General features: G+C 46.2%; 3 long non-coding RNA genes across 3 annotated transcripts; 2 read left to right on the top strand and 1 right to left on the bottom strand.

Moving 5' to 3' along the window:
- The first annotated feature begins 8,527 nt into the window (after positions 1-8,527).
- Positions 8,528-10,317, top strand: LOC138225578 (uncharacterized). Its single transcript, XR_011184035.1, has 2 exons — positions 8,528-9,308; positions 10,218-10,317. It is a non-coding gene; the product is annotated as an uncharacterized lncRNA (long non-coding RNA).
- A 1,097-nt stretch (positions 10,318-11,414) lies between these two features.
- On the bottom strand, positions 11,415-14,770 carry LOC138225581 (uncharacterized). Its single transcript, XR_011184039.1, has 2 exons — positions 14,653-14,770; positions 11,415-11,944 (listed from the first exon to the last, which is right to left on the bottom strand). It is a non-coding gene; the product is annotated as an uncharacterized lncRNA (long non-coding RNA).
- Positions 14,771-15,116: 346 nt separating this feature from the next.
- LOC138225555 (uncharacterized) lies at positions 15,117-18,495 on the top strand. The gene is made up of 3 exons (XR_011183982.1): positions 15,117-16,398; positions 17,250-17,307; positions 17,393-18,495. It is a non-coding gene; the product is annotated as an uncharacterized lncRNA (long non-coding RNA).
- The last annotated feature ends 365 nt before the right edge of the window (positions 18,496-18,860 follow it).

Genomic DNA, 18,860 nt, shown 5'->3' with positions numbered 1-18,860 from the left:
CACAGGGCTTATGGGTAATGTAGTCTCTGTAGTTCACTGGGCTGCCCTGCCCATGTGTTTCGCTGATTTCATTGAACATTAGAATGAATTATATTAATACAATTTCAGCGTATTTATCGTGTCTTGTATTTCTTTGTCTCTCTTATGTGTTCCCTTGTGTGTATGTTTTCTTGTATTTCACTTGTCTGCGGCGCTGGTTAATCGACCCGGCACATAAAGCAAACCCACTGTCCTCGTGTTTCTTAGCTCCCGTAGTGTTTGCAAACTTTTCTCCTGTGTTTATTTTACTTTGTCAATAAAACGTGGTTGCCGGGGAAACGGTGCTGCAGAAGTTGTTGCGAGCTGACCTCTAGGAGGTAAACAGTCGGCTTTTGTAATCTAATCAGCGAGCAAAGCAGAAACGTTAGTCTAAAAAGCGCTGGCTGGAGTATTTTGTGGACATTATGCAGAAGAAAAGGAAGAAACGGTGAGTCGCAGGCTGTCGGTAAATATCAGCGCTGGACACCAGCCTCACACCGCTGGGCTCACTGCACCATGAGCGAGTCCGTCGGCGCCTCCGCCTGCTGGGGTGTGTTACTGCAGGAGTGAGGAGTCTCCGGTCTCCGGTCGCGTCATGATCTGCAAGTGGAGGTGAGAGACGGCGGCGCAGTGGGTGGCAGCGCTGGGAGCCTGGATTTAGTTCCTGGGGTGCTGTCTGTGTGGAGTTTGCATGCTCTGCTTATGTTCTCGTGGCTCCAGTTTTCTGGGGTGCTGTGTGTGTGGAGTTTGCATGCTCTGCTCATGTTCTCGTGGCTCCAGTTTTCTGGGGTGCAAAATTCTGTTTATTTCACAAGACGGACCCGGGCAGCAGCATGTGTCTGCAGCGCTCATCCTGCCTGCATGTTTGCAAACTTTTCTCCTGTGTTTATTTTACTTTGTTAAATAAAACGTGGTTGCTGGGGAAACGGTGCTGCAGAAGTTGTTTCGATCTGACCTCCGGGAGGGAGACAGCTGGCAAAGCCGAAACTTAAGTCTAAAAGGCGCTGGCTGGAGTATTTTGTGGACATTTTGCGGAAGAAAAGGAAGAAGCGGTGAGTCGCAGGCTGTGTGACAGGACTGTCGGGGAAATGTAAGCGCTGGGCTGAGCGAGTCCGTCGGCGCCTCCTCCTGCAGGAGTGAGGAGTCTCCGGTCTCCGGTCGCGTCCTGATCTGCATGTGGAGGTGAAAGGCTGAGAGACGGTGCACATGCTCTGCACATGTTCTCATGTGTCTGGTTTCCTGGAGTGCTGTCTGTGTGGAGTTTGCATGCTCTGCTCATGTTCTCAAGGGTTTCCTGCCGCTTCTGCAGTCCAGTGTTGGTGAGTCTGTCGGGTTGATTGTGTTGTGGTGTGAGTGTGCCCTAAAGGGGTTTTAATAGTATGGGGTTTGTGTGTTCACTTGTATGCAGACCACTGGAGAGACCGGTTGTTTTTTGCCAGGCAGACTAATGGCTGCATATTCAATTCCAGCTACTGATGTTGCCAAACCAGCAAGTGGGACAGTGTTTGAAAACCCTTTCAATGAAAGGTTTGTAGAACAGTGTTGCTATTGTTCTGTTTAATTCGAGGTCACCAAGCTTATAAATGGTCTCACAACGTTTGTCTCTTTTCAGGTTTCTCCGACCCGGAGAGTGAACAAAGAAGTGATAAGGGCCCATAACACCTAAGCTCGGCACTCTCACACTCTTCAGCCACACGAGCTTCCTCCTGGTAAAATACTGGGCAAGCCCCTTTCTGACAGGGACAGTGGAAAACCCCCTGAGGGAGATGGGCTGAGGGGAGGAATAAAACCATCTGAGCCGGAACGGAGCACGCTCCCGATTCCCACCAGACCTGGGAGACGACACAGGCAGCACAAGGGAAGCTGCGGCGCGCGAGTTCACGGAGGCAAGGACCGATTGACGACCACGGGAGACAGTGGCATCGGAACAGAGGTACTGTACAGAGACTTTTAATACCTGAAGGCAAGGAGCGAGAAACCGGCCCGGCTAGCCGCTCCAAACTGAGGGGAATGGAATACAGTTCGCGGGAGGATTTCTAGTGGAACCTGAACGGAGTCTGGGGAAATGGGACCGGCCTCTCGTTCACTGGGGCCATCAAAGACTTTACAGGTACGAAGAAGAATCGTTTGAGTGGCCACTCTTCGGTACTTGACAGAAAAGACTGCCGTCCCTCTGGATTCATTATGACCCTTGGAAGGACCTTTTGTTGCTGCTGTTTTCGTTGTGTCTTTGGCTGATGGTGAATGTGGATAGAAAATAAAAAGGTCACTTATACGAAACACATGCTTGTCGCTGGTCTGTGTGGGCATTGGTGGATCTGGGAGATCAACAGAACCTGTTGCATTGCTAGGTGCCGTAGTCATATATGAGGCAGGAAATAATTCTTGTTTGAGGGGTCACCTCACTCTGACACGAACGTGTTGGGAAGACGCGTTAGTTCTGACGTTAGTGCGACGGGTCTGTAGGCATTAAGGCAGGTTCTTGTGTCCTTTTTTGGAACAGGAACAATAACAGAAGATTTGAAGCAGTCTGGCACTGTGCACTGGGACAATGATTGCTTAAAAACGTCTGTAAAGATTGGAGCGAGTTGGCCAGCACAGGGCTGTAGTGTGGCTGGAGATACACAGTCAGGTCCTGCTGCCTTTTTACAGTTTTGCTTTTTGAATAGCCTTAACACATCCTGTTCTTTGCTTCACAGGGCATTCTCAAGACTTGTTAACGGCGTCAAGTCTTCGTGAGAGATTGAGTGTGAGTGGGTGTGGCACTCCAGTTGAGTGGGGGACAATAGCTCATCCCCAGGATGTGAATTATTTGGACGAGTTGCGAGACTGCCATGGACAAGGTCGTTGGAGATCCTTTGTGTTTCTGGCCTGCTGTAAAATGTGTTATCTGGTAGAGAGTGATCAAGATGTATCTGAGGGGATTTTCTTTTGTAATTGGTAACAGTTTGGAGACCTTTCCAGACAGATAAACAGTCTTTGTTAGCAAACAGTTGTTCCAGCTGTGGACAGGAGGGGAAACAAAAGGTAGAGAACTATTTTTAGAGAAATGGTCCTAAAGGAACAAAGCATAGTGTAGGATGCCACTAGCTTAAGTCTTAACAGCACTGCATGAGAGGAGACGCCAGTGTCTATTTGTTCCGAGGGATCCTCAGAAAGGTCAAAAGGTTGCAAACAGATAGGAGACTGGTTATATGCCTGAAGCTTAGCTAGAGGAACATAACATTGCTGGAATGCTGAGAGGGGAGGTTATCAGAGCCTAATGTTATTGCGAGAAATGGCAACTAGGTATAGACGATCTGCTGAATGTCTGTCCTGTGAATTGTTAAGGGTTTCATGTATTTGTGTGTCCAAGTAGTCCAGACTGCTGTGCTATGTGTTGTTTGTCTTTTGAATTTTCTGTTTTACACCTATTGTATCCATAGTGTTACGGGCCAAATCCTATTTAAAGGGTGTTGCGAGCACTGGGGTTTGTTGGGAGTGGTGAGTTAGGAGTCTGGAAATGAGAGCAAGGTGCGAGTGGATATGATAAAAAGATTGTTCCTTTATTTTGTTTCTGATACCTGGTGAAGAGACGCAGTGAGTGTTTGAGTGGCCAGCTGCGTCAACTTCAATAAAACTGGCCTTTTGGTTTGTTTGAGTGCTGACTTGCTATGGTGTATTTTTTCTCTCTGTGAACAACAGGTCCTACGGCCAACACTACCCACACAGGAGGTGTGTGCGTGACAGCTCCTCAGCTGAAGCAGGAGTCCAAGTGTGCACAGATTTCTTGTTGGGGTTTGTTGTTTGAAGTTTCTGTTTGTATGTAGGAAGCAATTGTGCCATCGCGTGGTCCGAGTTATAGCACGGGACGAGAGCTCCCGAAGAGCGCCTGCCTCCTGCCCGATTCGACGTCTAAAATCATCACAGAACGAGAGGAGCCAACAGGAATGCAAGTCTCTTCTGGTGAGGAGCCTCCGACACAGCCCCCAGTACTGGGTGTGCAGAAAGAATCCTGTTCTACAGTTGTGGTGCGAAATGGCCTCCAGTCCTTGTCAAATGCTGGGTTTCTCTGGACTGCAGTCCCCTCCGCATTTGGATGATTGTGATTGGTGTTGCTGCAGCTGTGCTGTCCTGAGACTGACTGGTGTCAAGACCAGCTGTACTCTGGGATCAGCAGGGGCTAGTGGTGGTATGAATTGTGGCCTCTGTTTCTCAGGTGTAACAAGTGTCTGATTACTCTGTTCTGTATATTTACCAATAGTGGGTACTGGCCTAATTCAGCCCTGCACTCGCTGTTAGCTGTTTTTCTCTGCGCAAGGCGGATGTTTCTACAGATTGATTAGAGTTTCTACAGAGTGTACTCCTGGTCTGTGAGGGGACCCCACACTTCACTGCCGTATAGGGCAATGGGTTGGATTACACTTTCAGATATTTGGAGCCAAATTCTTGTTGGTGGGTTGACATTGAAGAGCCTCCTTCTTATTGCGTAGAAAGCCCTGAGTGCCTTCTCCCTCAGTGCCTTCACTGCCAGGTCAAAACTCCCAGAAGAGCTGATGGTGAGACCGAGATATGTGTAGCTGGATGTGTGCTCCAATGTGTTGTTGTTCAGTGTGAATTTGTACCCGTTTCCCTGAGGTCTGGCTTTCTCCTGGAAAACCATAACTCTGGTCTTGTCCAGATTGACTGGCAGTGCCCAGGTGTGACAGTCCTGCTCCAGCAGTGCCAGGCTCTGCTGTTCTGGGTCCAGATGGGCTGGCAGTGCCAGGCTCTGCTGTTCTGGGTCCAGATTGACTGGCAGTGCCCAGGTCTGACAGTCCTGCTCCAGCAGTGCCAGGCTCTGCTGTTCTGGGTCCAGATGGGCTGGCAGTGCCCAGGTGTGACAGTACTGCCCCAGCAGTGCCAGGCTCTGCTGTTCTGGGTCCAGTTTGGCTGGCAGTGCCCAGATGTGACAGTCCTGCTCCAGCAGTGCCAGGCTCTGCTGTTCTGGGTCCAGATGGGCTGGCAGTGACCAGGTCTGACAGTGCTGCTCCAGTAGTGCCAGGCTCTGCTGTTCTGGGTCCAGATGGGCTGGCAGTGCCCGGGTCTGACAGTGCTGCTCCAGCAGTGCCAGGCTCTGCTGTTCTGGGTCCAGATGGGCCATCAGAGCCCAGGTGTGAATGTGATGGGATGTGTGGCGGTTTGGTAGGAAGCCAGTCTGACTCTAATGCAGGACATTGTGCTCAGTAAGGAGGGCCGGTTATCAGATATTCAAGACTGAAGCCCCGGTACCTGTTGGGGTCGAGTCTGTCTCCATTCTTACAGACGGGCGTGATCAGTCCTTGATTCCAGGCCTCAGGGAAACAGCCGGCCGTCAGGACGAGGTTGAGGAGTTTGAGCAGGCTTTGCTGCAGGTCTGAGCTGCAGTTGGGTCAAGCGTTGTTGACTGTGTCTTGGCTACAGGCCTTTCGTGGTCTGAGAGTTGCCTGTTTGTGTATGTGCTTATCTTCTTTAGGGTGTGCATTTAGTGTCTAACCATCTCACAGTACCTGAGGCGCAGCTCAGAGTGGTGTGGTGTTGTTTTAGTTCTGGTAGTTCTCTTCAGTTGTTTCTGCACTCTGTATCAAACCATTTGATATTGTTTCTGAGTGTGTTTCATATGAATGTAGTCATTTTGATTTTAAGGCTAGTTTCTCAAAAACATGGTTTAAATTTATGAACGATTTGTTGGTTTGATACAGAGCGTTTTGAAATGTAAGGGATCAAGTAATGGGTTTATTTACTGCTGAAAAGAGAAGAAAGAAAAAAAAGAAATGAGACAATTAGCTTGTAATGAGTTTATAACAACAGTAATTAGATTCCTGCAAGCACTCTTTTCATTGTCCAACAACTGAAAGCTTTTAGGTATAAAGGAAGGGTCCTCTAATATTTGATGTGTGAGATTGTCGTTCTATTGGAGATGTTAGTGAGTCTGAGGATTTGTGTTAATATGACAATACTGCTACTACTATTAATAATACAGCATGGCAAGACTTCTTTCAGTCATTTCCCACCCCTCCACCTCAGTGAATCACACATGTTAAACTTCCATCTCGTGTTCCAGATCAGACATGAGCAATCCTATATTACAAATACTTACCACCAGACAATTTAACCAGACAATAATTTAAGCAATTATTAATTCAACAGAAGCAGCAGGACGAGTAAAGTGCCCCTCTGATGGCCGGTCCGTGGAATTAAACTGGAAAATTTCTTAGAAATGATTATTCTTACATTATTGGCATAATGTGCCAATGGCGCCGCTTGGTGGTCATTCAGCAAAATTTCACCGAAAGTTTTTTTAATTAAAATACCGTTAGTAATGTTCGTATTAATACGTTATTTTAATTTTAAATATATTTAAGCATTTTCAACAGCAAAGAATGCAAAGAATACATTGCATTGCAAACAAGAGGAATGAATGAATGTATTGTACATGGATACAAAATACAAAATAAATACAATAAACCCAAAATTAAAATAACATTCAAAAGGCGCGAGTCGATGACGTCAGAAGGAAGTCGCCCACAGGGCGTATGGGTAATGTAGTTTCTGTAGTTCTCTGGCCCGCACTGCCCACGTGTTTCGGTGATTTGATTGAACATCAGAATTAATTATATTGTACCATTTCAGCGTGTTTATCGTGTCATGGATTTCCATGACTGTCTTGTGGGTTCTCTTGTGTGTCATGTTTATTTTAGTGGGTGGCAGTGCTGGGGCCCTGAACTGTAATCATTCGTGTTACTCATCATCATTGTTACTGTGACCCTCCTGGGAGGAGTGGACCTTTGTAAGATTCCTGTCCTGGCAAGCAGCAGGTGACAGTTTGCTGTCCGACTCAATTACACCTCCGCTACCTCATTTCACCTCTTTCACCAGCCTGTAAAGGGGGTTGTGATAGTATGGGGTCTTTCTATTTAACAACCTCAAACCGCAGGAAAGAAATGCTTCATTTAGAAGATTGAAATATAACCAGAAAGTATAAAAATAGCTATTTGTGTGTATCATGTCAGAAATATTTGTTTTTATTTTAAAAGAATTTAGAAGAGAAATATGATTAATAAGGCAGCAGAATCCATTTAAACTGTCATTTTCCTGTTTAGGTTGGAAAGTTTAATTTGATCAAGTCCACTTGAGTGCCTAAGCAACTGTTTGGGTAGTTTGGCTGGTGTGGTGGTGCTCTCCAAATACCTGATCCAAACGGACAGAGAGACAAAGTGAGAAAGAAAAGGTGTAAATAACAGACATATCATATGCAGAATACAGTAATGTGCTGTTCAGCACAGTGACCTAGAGTGAAGATGGAAATCAGTCATTCTAGTGCTCTCAATGGTTTTCCATTACAAACGGACCAGGGCTTCCTGAGACACAGGCAGTTGGAGTTATATAGAGTTAGAGGTTGTTTTCACGGCACCAGCCGACTAAAGCAGAGACCTCCTTCCACTCCAGAATTTTTTTTTTATTTGGGTGGGATCATCTGGAGTCTTGATTCCTTTCACGGAGTCAGCAGTAGATACACAGCTGTTAGCATAGGAGGAGTACAGAAGAGGTGACAGCAGTGCTGGGGACCCTGGTATCTCTTCCACTGAGGACCCTCTGGCACAACCAGAGGTGTGAAATTGAAATTGTTTGGAAGGAATGGGAAGCTAAAGGCAGAGTCACAATCTCTGATTCATGTAATCAAAACAGTAAGTTCTTTCCTCAGGCAGCTTCGTTAGAACATTTTAAATAGATGTAAAAGTGTATTTACAGACTATATCAGCCCTTATCTTTATTAACCTGGTTTAATCTTTTTTTCAGAAGTGTAAATATATTATACTATGTACCCCTGATGGTATTATTGATGTGCTATAAATATACTCTTGTTTGTATTGTATCTATTTTTATTGCTACCATAAAAAGTTAAAAAGAACTGCACTTTCGAGAAATGTCCACTGGGCGGCGACAGAGATACACGAGTCTATGGCGGCGAGTCCAATAGCGCCTCTGTACAGATCCTCGTTGTGCAGAGATTGAAAATCAATACAGATGATAACTGTGACGTTTGTGACAGCAACTCTGAAAGATAACGTAAAGAAGGAAACTAATATTGACATTACTTTTAAAGAAGTTAAATAATACTACATTTTAAACCTATTGAAAGTAATATGAAAATATCGTTTGTATTTAAAAAAATATGATACTTCATAATAATTAACGAAATGCTGTGAGAGGAGACCCATGTTTAAACACTTTAAAACGGATGGAAATGCGTCTGTACAGACAATTTGAAACATGTACGGACCTCATCTGCTTTTGTTTACTATTAAACAAGATTACTTGTTTAATCTTTTTCCATAACATGTACATGTATTATCGTATGTACCCCTGACTATACTCTGTGTTATATGTATTCTTGTTTTTACGGCATGTATTGTTGTTATAATTAAAAATAAAAAGACGCGAATCGATTACGTCAAAAGGAAGTCGCCACAGGGCTTGTGGGAAATGTAGTCTTTATAGTGTTCTGGACTGCGCTCCGCACGTGTTCCGCAGATTTGATTGAGCATCAGAATTAATTATACAATGTCAGTGTATTTACCGTGTCGCGGATTTCTATGTCTGTCTTACAAGACGGACTCGGCAGGAGCTGTTCCTTGCTCTCCGGAGTGAAGCTGCTCTGGGAAGAGACGAGCAAATCTTCAGACTCTTTGTAAATGAGACATCATGACAGCTGTGCCGACCTGCTCTTTATTGACCTGTTGAACCTGTTTGTGTAAAAAGCAGGAGTCTTGTGTACCCCTGATTGTGTTATGTGTACTCGAGTGTGTTTGCAGCGCTCGTCCTGCCTGGTTTATCCACTCGACACAGAAACAAAACCCACTGCCGTCGTGTCTGTGGGTTTCTGAGCTCTCTTGTCTTGTTTGCAAACTTTTCTCCGGTGTTTATTTTACTTTGTTAAATAAAACGTGGTTGCCGGGGCAACGGAGCTGCAGTAGTTGTTGCCGGAGCGGGTCTGACCTCCAGCAGGTCAACAGGCGGCTTTTTTGATCTAATCTGCGAGAAAAACAGAAACTTAAGAAACTTGAGTCTAAAAAGCGCTGGCTGGAGTATTTTGTGGAAGAAACGGTGACTCGCAGGCTGTGGGACAGGACTATCAGGGACACATCAGCGCTGGACACCAGCCTCACACCGCTGGGCTCACTGCACCATGAGCGAGTCCGTCGGCGCCTCCTCCTGCTGGGGTGTGTTACTGCAGGAGTGAGGAGTCTCCGGTCTCCGGTCTCCGGTCGCGTCATGATCTGCAAGTGGAGGTGAGAGACGGCGGCGCAGTGGGTGGCAGCGCTGGGAGCCTGGATTTAGTTCCTGGGGTGCTGTCTGTGTGGAGTTTGCATGCTCTGCCTGTGTTCTCATGGGTCCTGTTCATGGGGTGCTGTCTGTGTGGAGTCTGCATGCTCTGCCCCGTTCTCATGGGTCTGGTGTCCTGGGCTGCTGTCTGTGTGGAGTCTGCATGCTCTGCCTGTGTTCTCATGGGTCCTGTTCATGGGGTGCTGTCTGTGTGGAGTCTGCATGCTCTGCCTGTGTTCTCATGGGTCCTGTTCATGGGGTGCTGTCTGTGTGGAGTCTGCATGCTCTGCCCCGTTCTCATGGGTCTGGTTTCCTGGGGTGCTGTCTGTGTGGATACCTGGTGAAGAGACCCAGTGAGTGTTTGTGTGGCCAGCTGCGTCAACTTCAATAAAACTGGCCTTTTGGTTTGTTTGAGTACTGACTTGCTATGGTGTATTTTTTCTCTCTGTGAACAACACGTCCTACGGCCAACACTACCCACACAGGAGGTGTGTGCGTGACAGCTCCTCAGCTGCAGCAGGAGTCCAAGTGTGCACAGATTTCTTGTTGGGGTTTGTTGTTTGAAGTTTCTGTTTGTATGAACAAACATGCAGACTCCACACAGACAGCACCCCTGGAATCAAACCCAGGGCCCCGGTGCTATGAGGCAGCGATGCTAACCACTGTGCCGCAGTGTTGCTCTCTTTGAAAATGTCTGACTTCCGTTTAATTTGAGGTCACAAGCTTATAAATGGTCTTAATATTTCCTCTTAGATGAGAATATTCTCTTCGGCGTGTCTTTACAACTCTTCTCTTATTGCTCCTCTTGTCAGTAATCCGGTGTGAAAGCTCTCTCTGTCGGAATCAATGTCTTACCTCTCCGTCTTGTGTTTCAGGTCTCCTCTGGCTGCCGACCCTGCCGTCAGGACAGAACACATCCCGCACTGACCACACTGCTGGGTTTACTGTACGTGACAATAAAGAGCTTGAGCAACACATCTAATGTGATCTCTGCACGCTTCCCGAGGAGCAGAGACGATAAGGTCTGTGTCCGTTCCCGAGTCTTTGCGAGAGGCCTGTTTAGTCCGTCACTGAGATGATTTTAGATGCCTGTGAGTCGTGCCCACTGAAAAATGAAATAGTGCAGCACAATGAGACTTCAAGCAAAGATCTCATTAGCCCCTTCTGTGAATTGGTGTCTCGCAAGAGATCTTCCATCTCTTTGAAAGTTTCACAGCTTTGACCTCTAGATTAGAAATGACACCAATTGCACATGGGTCCAGCAACGTTCTATATAGTGCACATCACCATCGGGATGAAAAACAAAAATCCCCAGTGGGAGTCCAGTCTTTCCCTGCTACGCAAATTGCTTTTCGTTAGGTGAGATCGCAAGTTCTTATTGGAGAATGTTGTACAGTTTCTTAATGCAATAGGGCGAGTAAGACTGAAGTTCCCCCCGTGTTGGCCGATCAGTGGAACGAAACTGAAAAAAGCTCCTTGAAACTGTGATTCATACACTTATACACTGGCTCAGCATGGTGCTCACCTGCTGTCCTTGGGTGTCTGCTGAAATTTGATTTTTTTTCAGGAGCACTGTGACCCAGAGCTCAATAATCATTTCAGCTACTGAAGATCATTCAGTTTTTAATGCTTTTCATTTTAGCATCCTACTTGTTAGTATTTCCTCTTAGGTGAGAATACTCTGGTACTTTTCTGGGTCTTAGTTGAGTGAGCTTTATTAGAATAATTGAACAATACTTTCACCTCCACATAACACTCATAGATTTTTCAAGGGTTAAATATGGGAGCCACGTTTCTTACATGTATCCTTTTGTAAGTTGATTCATAAAGCTTTCACCGCCTCCACTCCAGTGAATCACTTTGTTTAGCAAGTGATCAGGTGGAACAGTTTAATTTCTTCCTGCAAATAATGCCTTTTCCTTTTTCATCCCATTCAAGTCTCCGTCCTAGTTAAAGTCATTGTGATGTAGAACGGCAGTGGTCCAGTTGAAAGGTTCAAGGTTTCACTGTGTTTTAGAGTGCAGATAAAGAAGATAATAGGAGAGGAAACTGGAAAAGCCGTGAGACTGTCATTCCATTCAATTCAATTTATTTTCATATAGCGCCTTTCACAACAAGGTTGCCCCAAGGCGCTGAACAATGCAGGTAAATATACATTTTGTGAATACAGAACTGAAGACAATGGAGGAAAGGAACCAAAGACTCCTCAGTAAGGAGAATAAAATCCTCTAGGGGTCCAAGGTCAACTGGCTGCCCAACCCCTTTGGGCATGCTAACATTATATCATTAAAAAAAAAGAAAGAAATGAATGCGGGTATTAATCCATCCATCCATCACGTCGTCTGTATGTCAGTACCCCATGCAGGTCTCTGCAGACCAGCAGAATCCTCCTAAACGACAGTTGTATCCATGATGCCCCTCTTGGATCCATGGCACTGATGCAGCATTCAACTCACATGGTGCCCAGCCCAGGACAGACAGGCCTCTGAAACTATGCTGTGTACAGTATTTCTCCTCTGCAGCATCCCTGCGAGGCAGGACAGGTGCCTGACCTCTGAGAGCCTTGTAAGTAAGTAGAAGGAGTTTGAAGTCCGCCCTGTACCTGAGAGTAAGCCAATGAAGAGAGAGAAGTATGGGGGTTATGTGGTCATTCTTTCTGCTCCAAGTAACAATTCTAGCTGCTGCATTCTGTAAGTATTCAAACTCTTTGCTGTGACAAATCTAACGTACTTTAGGCAGACAAAACAACCTTAAAAAGCCACATGATTTTTAAGTAGTCTGTCTGTGTGTAGTAACAGTGGTTCACATTATTTCAGAACGTATACTCCCGTCTCTGTAACTTTCCTCAGTCAGCTAGTGAACATTCTGTATTTACACCACGAATGCACTACTTTGTCTCGCGCGCGGTCACACTGGCCGTCCACAGGCACGGGCAGGAGCAGGGAACACGAGGCCGCTCTGTAGTGCCCCTGTGGCTCTCCAGCAGAGGGGAGCACTTTGCTCAACAGCCCTGAGCCGAAGGACCCAGTGATAAAGCTGAAAATCTGGCAAGTCCCCCAGTCTCCCTGGGGCGCTGAAGAGGATTTCATCTGATGCTGAGGTTCCTGTAACTCAACACAAAATTGAACACGGCGAGTTATGAGTTTGTGAAGAAGTGACAGCGGAACAATGTCAAACAGGAAGTTAACCTACAGGAAAGAATGAATTGAATCTCTGATATTCAAGCACGCAGTGTGACGTCTACTGTCTATTCAAATCTACTCTGCAAGTCTTACAATTATTTTTCATACACCGTCTCCTGGTTATTGTTTTGTGAGTGCTTGAACTGTTTCTCAGTAGAAATAAGACCGATAACTCACTGCTTCAGGATGCACACTATCGTCGATGAAACCTGTGCTGTAAGCAAGCGAAAAGAGACAGATCCTTCTAAAACACAGAGGCCATCGGCAGGGCAGAAACACTCTGCAACAGGTAGGAGCTGTGGAGCCGTGATTCCCCCGAGCCAGAGCCCTCGTCCTCCCTCGACAGCGAACTGAGCTCCAGCGACTGGAGCAGCTACCTGCCGTCGTGGGACCTCCTGCAGATTGGGAACGGGTAAGGCAATTCGACACGAGCCCACTCCTCTTCCCACTGCTTACACCCCTATAACAAATAGTTTCAGGGTATTCAAGTACAGGATAAAGAGATTACAGGTGTTCCCAATTGGCTGAGGATACAACTCTCTCTCTGAGAAAGCACACAGAGGTGGACAAAGCAATTAAATGCGTTTACAAGTCATTTCCTCTGTATCTGGTCTTTCTTTACATATCAGAAAAGTGAACTGGTGGCTGTTGAAAAGTGTCTGCTCCGTACGTTATATACATGTAAAAGATGTGATTAAATATCTTGGTATTAAGATTTTCAAAAAGGTGATTTTGTGATTTGATGTTCTCTACCTTAGTTAAATAAAAAAAAAACTTTATTCATGGTTGTTATTTGTCAAACACGGGCAGAAGGAGGCCTAAATGCTACAGGGTTTAGAGCATCTAATACCGATACCGACAGAGTACTATTTACAAAATTAAGCAAAGTAGGTGGTGTATGTTTCCCTAATTTAATCATTCAGGAACTAGCGGGTATAGACTTTTTACTTGAATGTCATTTGGATGCTGGAAACCCCCCTGAAACTTGCCAGCTTCCATGAAGAAGTTCTCCTCACGTGGTCTCTTATAGATAAACATACCTCCCATAGATACATCATCTAGAATACAGAGAAAAAATAAACCTGTGCTTTGAAAACTGGGTTTAAAATAGTATAAGCGGGGTCAACAAATTAACTGGTGTGGATGATGAAATGTAGAATCAAGCAGATTTTATGAATAGATATAATGTTTGTGATACGTCTGATAACAATCCGTCGTAACCAGAGCTACTCCTAGAGAGGTATTGATGCTTTTAAGAAACTAACAGTATACCATCAGAAACTATGGAAGAATTTACAACCTTTATTAGACTACAAGGAAAACAATTTAGTTATACTTGTACTAATAAATACTTCAGATCCCTGTCGCAATCTCACAATATCTTGTCAAACTATTTTGGAGCACCTCTTTGGGGAAAGTGAGTGGAATCAAACATGACTATTGTCAAACAGATTTTGTATGAATAATAAGGTGAAGGCGTCAGTACAAAATTGTACATTGAATCGACCCGATAAAGATACACAGTGTGCACAGATTTAAAAGTAATATAGATGATAATTGTCTTTCTCAAAGCAGCCCAGAAACCTTACGTTTGTTTTTGTTTTGTTCTGTTGTTAAAACACTCTGAACAGATCGGCAAAATGGTGTAAAGAAGGCTTCTAATTCTGACATTTCCTGTAGACAAATTGATGTTATTTTACTGCTCAATACTGCTGAACCGAATCTAAAATATAATGTATCATTGGCTTAATCATTATACTTGCTCGTTATGAGATGTAGAAATAGCCTAAAGATGAGAAATAATCGAAAATTGAATAATTAGACCGTATGTCGTAGTAGCAGATTGTACTTCTCGCCTACTTGATGTGGTCGAGCAACACCACAATCGCCATACAATCCGTCCGTTCTCATGCTCTGACTTTCAGGTTGGGCAGTGGACTGGATTCCAGGGCAAACTCGTTCTTGTTTGATTATCCGTGTGAAATCTCGCCCAATATAACGGGTAAGCTCATGCACTGAAATTATGCGCTTCCAAATTGAAGCGACACGCATTTGAATAATTCAAAATACACACGAGGGAACGTCTCCAAACCATGTCTAAGTATCACAACATGAAAGCTGTGCGTACCTTATCTTTATTTGCCTGTATAATGTACTCCGGTGATCTGTAACGTAGTCTTGCGTGCATCGTAAAGGATCCGGACTTCCGGCTACGGAAAACCCGGAGTGGATCAGCCTTTCCACCGGACCCGGACTTCCGGCTACGGAAAACCCGGAGTGGATCGGCCTTTCCACCGGACCCGGACTTCCGGCTACGGAAAACCCGGAGTGGATCGGCCTTCCACCGGATCCGGACTTCCGGCTACGGAAAACCCGGAGTGGATCAGCCTTTCCACCGGACCCGGACTTCCGGCTACGGAAAACCCGGAGTGGATCGGCCTTCCACCGGATCCGGACTTCCGGCTACGGAAAACCCGGAGTGGATCGGCCTTCTACTGGATCCGGACTGCCGGCTAAGGAAAACCCGGAGTGGATCGGCCTTCCACTGGATCCGGACTGCCGGCTACGGAAAACCCGGAGTGGACGGCCTTCTACTGGATCCGGACTGCCGGCTAAGGAAAACCCGGAGTGGATCGGCCTTCCACTGGATCCGGACTGTGAGCAGCTTTTGTCCAATCGGCGCTGAGATTTCAGCAGGAGGCGGGAGACAGGCTCTTGTCCAGTCACACAGCTTCAGTCCCGGGACTTTTCCGAATTCCGGCGGGCGGTGACACTTCCGAGAAATGTCCACTGGGTGGCGACAGAGATACACGAGTCCACGGAGCTGAGTCTCAAAGCGCTATCGGAAAGACTTGAAATCGGAAAGAAATAAATTTGTTACATTTTAATCCCATTGAAAAGGAAGATGAAAATATCGTTTGTATTTTTAAACATTATTATACTTGTGCAACATAATTATTAAGGGAATGGTGTGAGAGGAGACCGTGTTTGAACAGTTTAAGACGGATGTAAAGACATTTTATTTCAGAATGTCTTTCTGAAATGTCTGTTTCTGTGTTGTACGAACGTTGAAGCATGGATGGGCCTTATCTGCATTTACCTTGTTGAATCTTTTTTTCCATAAAATGTACATGTAATATTGCATGTATCCTGACAATACGACTGCTACGTTACGTTTTCTTGTAGTTTTTGGTCTCATAAAAAATACAAAAGTATGAGTCGATGACGTCAAAATGGTGTCGCCCACAGGGCTTATGGGTAATGTAGTCTCTGTAGTTTACTGGGCTGCCCTGCCCATGTGTTTCGCTGATTTCATTGAACATTAGAATGAATTATATTAATACAATTTCAGCGTATTTATCGTGTCTTGTATTTCTTTGTCTCTCTTATGTGTTCCCTTGTGTGTATGTTTTCTTGTATTTCACGTGTCTGCAGCGCTGGTTAATCGACCCGGCACATAAAGCAAACACACTGTCGTCGTGTTTCTTAGCTCCCGTCTTGTTTGCAAACTTTTCTCCTGTGTTTATTTTACTTTGTCAATAAAACGTGGTTGCCGGGGAAACGGTGCTGCAGAAGTTGGTGCGAGCTGACCTCTAGGAGGTAAACAGTCGGCTTTTGTAATCTAATCAGCGAGCAAAGCAGAAACGTTAGTCTAAAAAGCGCTGGCTGGAGTATTTTGTGGACATTATGCAGAAGAAAAGGAAGAAACGGTGAGTCGCAGGCTGTCGGTAAATATCAGCGCTGGACACCAGCCTCACACCGCTGGGCTCACTGCACCATGAGCGAGTCCGTTGGCGCCTCCTCCTGCTGGGGTGTGTTACTGCAGGAGTGAGGAGTCTCCGATCTCCGGTCGCGTCATGATCTGCAAGTGGAGGTGAGAGACGGCGGCGCAGTGGGTGGCAGCGCTGGGAGCCTGGATTTAGTTCCTGGGGAACTGTGTGTGTGGAGTTTGCATGCTCTGCTCATGTTCTCGTGGCTCCAGTTTTCTGGGGTGCTGTGTGTGTGGAGTTTGCATGCTCTCCTTATGTTCTCGTGGGTCTAGTTCCTGGGGTGCAAAATTCTGTTTATTTCACAAGACGGACCCGGGCAGCAGCATGTGTCTGCAGCGCTCATCCTGCCTGCATGTTTGCAAACTTTTCTCCTGTGTTTATTTTACTTAAATAAACGTGGTTGCTGGGGAAACGGTGCTGCAGAAGTTGTTTCGATCTGACCTCCGGGAGGGAGACAGCTGGCAAAGCCGAAACTTTAGTCTAAACGGCGCTGGCTGGAGTATTTTGTGGACATTTCGCAGAAGAAAAGGAAGAAGCGGTGAGTCGCAGGCTGTAGGACAGGACTGTCGGGGAAATGTAAGCGCTGGGCTGAGCGAGTCCGTCGGCGCCTCCTCCTGCAGGAGTGAGGAGTCTCCGGTCTCCGGTCGCGTCCTGATCTGCATGTGGAGGTGAAAGGCTGAGAGACGGCGCACATGCTCTGCACATGTTCTCATGTGTCTGGTTTCCTGGAGTGCTGTCTGTGTGGAGTTTGCATGCTCTGCTCATGTTCTCAAGGGTTTCCTGCCGCTTCTGCAGTCCAGTGTTGGTGAGTCTGTCGGGTTGATTGTGTTGTGGTGTGAGTGTGCCCTAAAGGGGTTTTAATAGTATGGGGTTTGTGTGTTCACTTGTATGCAGACCACTGGAGAGACCGGTTGTTTTTTGCCAGGCAGACTAATGGCTGCATATTCAATTCCAGCTACTGATGTTGCCAAACCAGCAAGTGGGACAGTGTTTGAAAACCCTTTCAATGAAAGGTTTGTAGAACAGTGTTGCTATTGTTCTGTTTAATTCGAGGTCACCGAGCTTATAAATGGTCTCACAACGTTTGTCTCTTTTCAGGTTTCTCCGACCCGGAGAGTGAACAAAGAAGTGATAAGGGCCCATAACACCTAAGCTCGGCACTCTCACACTCTTCAGCCACACGAGCTTCCTCCTGGTAAAATACTGGGCAAGCCCCTTTCTGACAGGGACAGTGGAAAACCCCCTGAGGGAGATGGGCTGAGGGGAGGAATAAAACCATCTGAGCCGGAACGGAGCGGGCTCCCGATTCCCACCAGACCTGGGAGACGACACAGGCAGCACAAGGGAAGCTGCGGAGCGCGAGTTCGCGGAGGCAAGGACCGATTGACGACCACGGGAGACAGTGGCATCGGAACAGAGGTACTGTACAGAGACTTTTAATACCTGAAGGCAAGGAGCGAGAAACCGGCCCGGCTAGCCGCTCCAAACTGAGGGGAATGGAATACAGTTCGCGGGAGGATTTCTAGTGGAACCTGAACGGAGTCTGGGGAAATGGGACCGGCCTCTCGTTCACTGGGGCCATCAAAGACTTTACAGGTACGAAGAAGAATCGTTCGAGTGGCCACTCTTCGGTACTTGACAGAAAAGACTGCTGTCCCTCTGGATTCATTATGATCCTTGGAAGGACCTTTTGTTGCTGCTGTTTTCGTTGTGTCTTTGGCTGATGGTGAATGTGGATAGAAAATAAAAAGGTCACTTATACGATACACATGCTTGTCGCTGGTCTGTGTGGGCATTGGTGGATCTGGGAGATCAACAGAACCTGTGGTAATGGAGAGGGGCCCTAGCACCCTGTTTGCATTGCTAGGTGCCGTAGTCATATATGAGGCAGGAAATAATTCTTGTTTGAGGGGTCACCTCACTGTGACACGAACGTGTTGGGAAGACGCGCCAGTTCTGACGTTAGTGCGACGGGTCTGTAGGCATTTAGGCAGGTTCTTGTGTCCTTTTTTGGAACAGGAACAATAACAGAAGATTTGAAGCAGTCTGGCACTGTGCACTGGGACAATGATTGCTTAAAAACGTCTGTAAAGATTGGAGCGAGTTGGCCAGCACAGGGCTGTAGTGTGGCTGGAGATACACAGTCAGGTCCTGCTGCCTTTTTACAGTTTTGCTTTTTGAATAGCCTTAACACATCCTGTTCTTTGCTTCACAGGGCATTCTCAAGACTTGTAAACGGCGTCAAGTCTTCGTGAGAGATTGAGTGTGAGTGGGTGTGGCACTCCAGTTGAGTGGGGGACAATAGCTCATCCCCAGGATGTGAATTATTTGGAGGAGTTGCGAGACTGCCATGGACAAGGTCGTTGGAGATCCTTTGTGTTTCAGACCTGCTGTAAAATGTGTTATCTGGTAGAGAGTGATCAAGATGTATCTGAGGGGATTTTCTTTTGGAATTGGTAACAGTTTGGAGACCTTTCCAGACAGATAAGCAGTCTTTGTTAGCAAACAGTTGTTCTAGCTGTGGACAGGAGGGGAATCAAAAGGTAGAGAACACTATTTTTAGAGA

The sequence above is a fragment of the Lepisosteus oculatus genome, chromosome 29 (genome assembly GCF_040954835.1).
Source record: "Lepisosteus oculatus isolate fLepOcu1 chromosome 29, fLepOcu1.hap2, whole genome shotgun sequence".
In the NCBI taxonomy this organism is placed as follows: Eukaryota; Metazoa; Chordata; class Actinopteri; order Semionotiformes; family Lepisosteidae; genus Lepisosteus; species Lepisosteus oculatus.
This window is presented reverse-complemented; position numbering and strand designations above follow the sequence as displayed.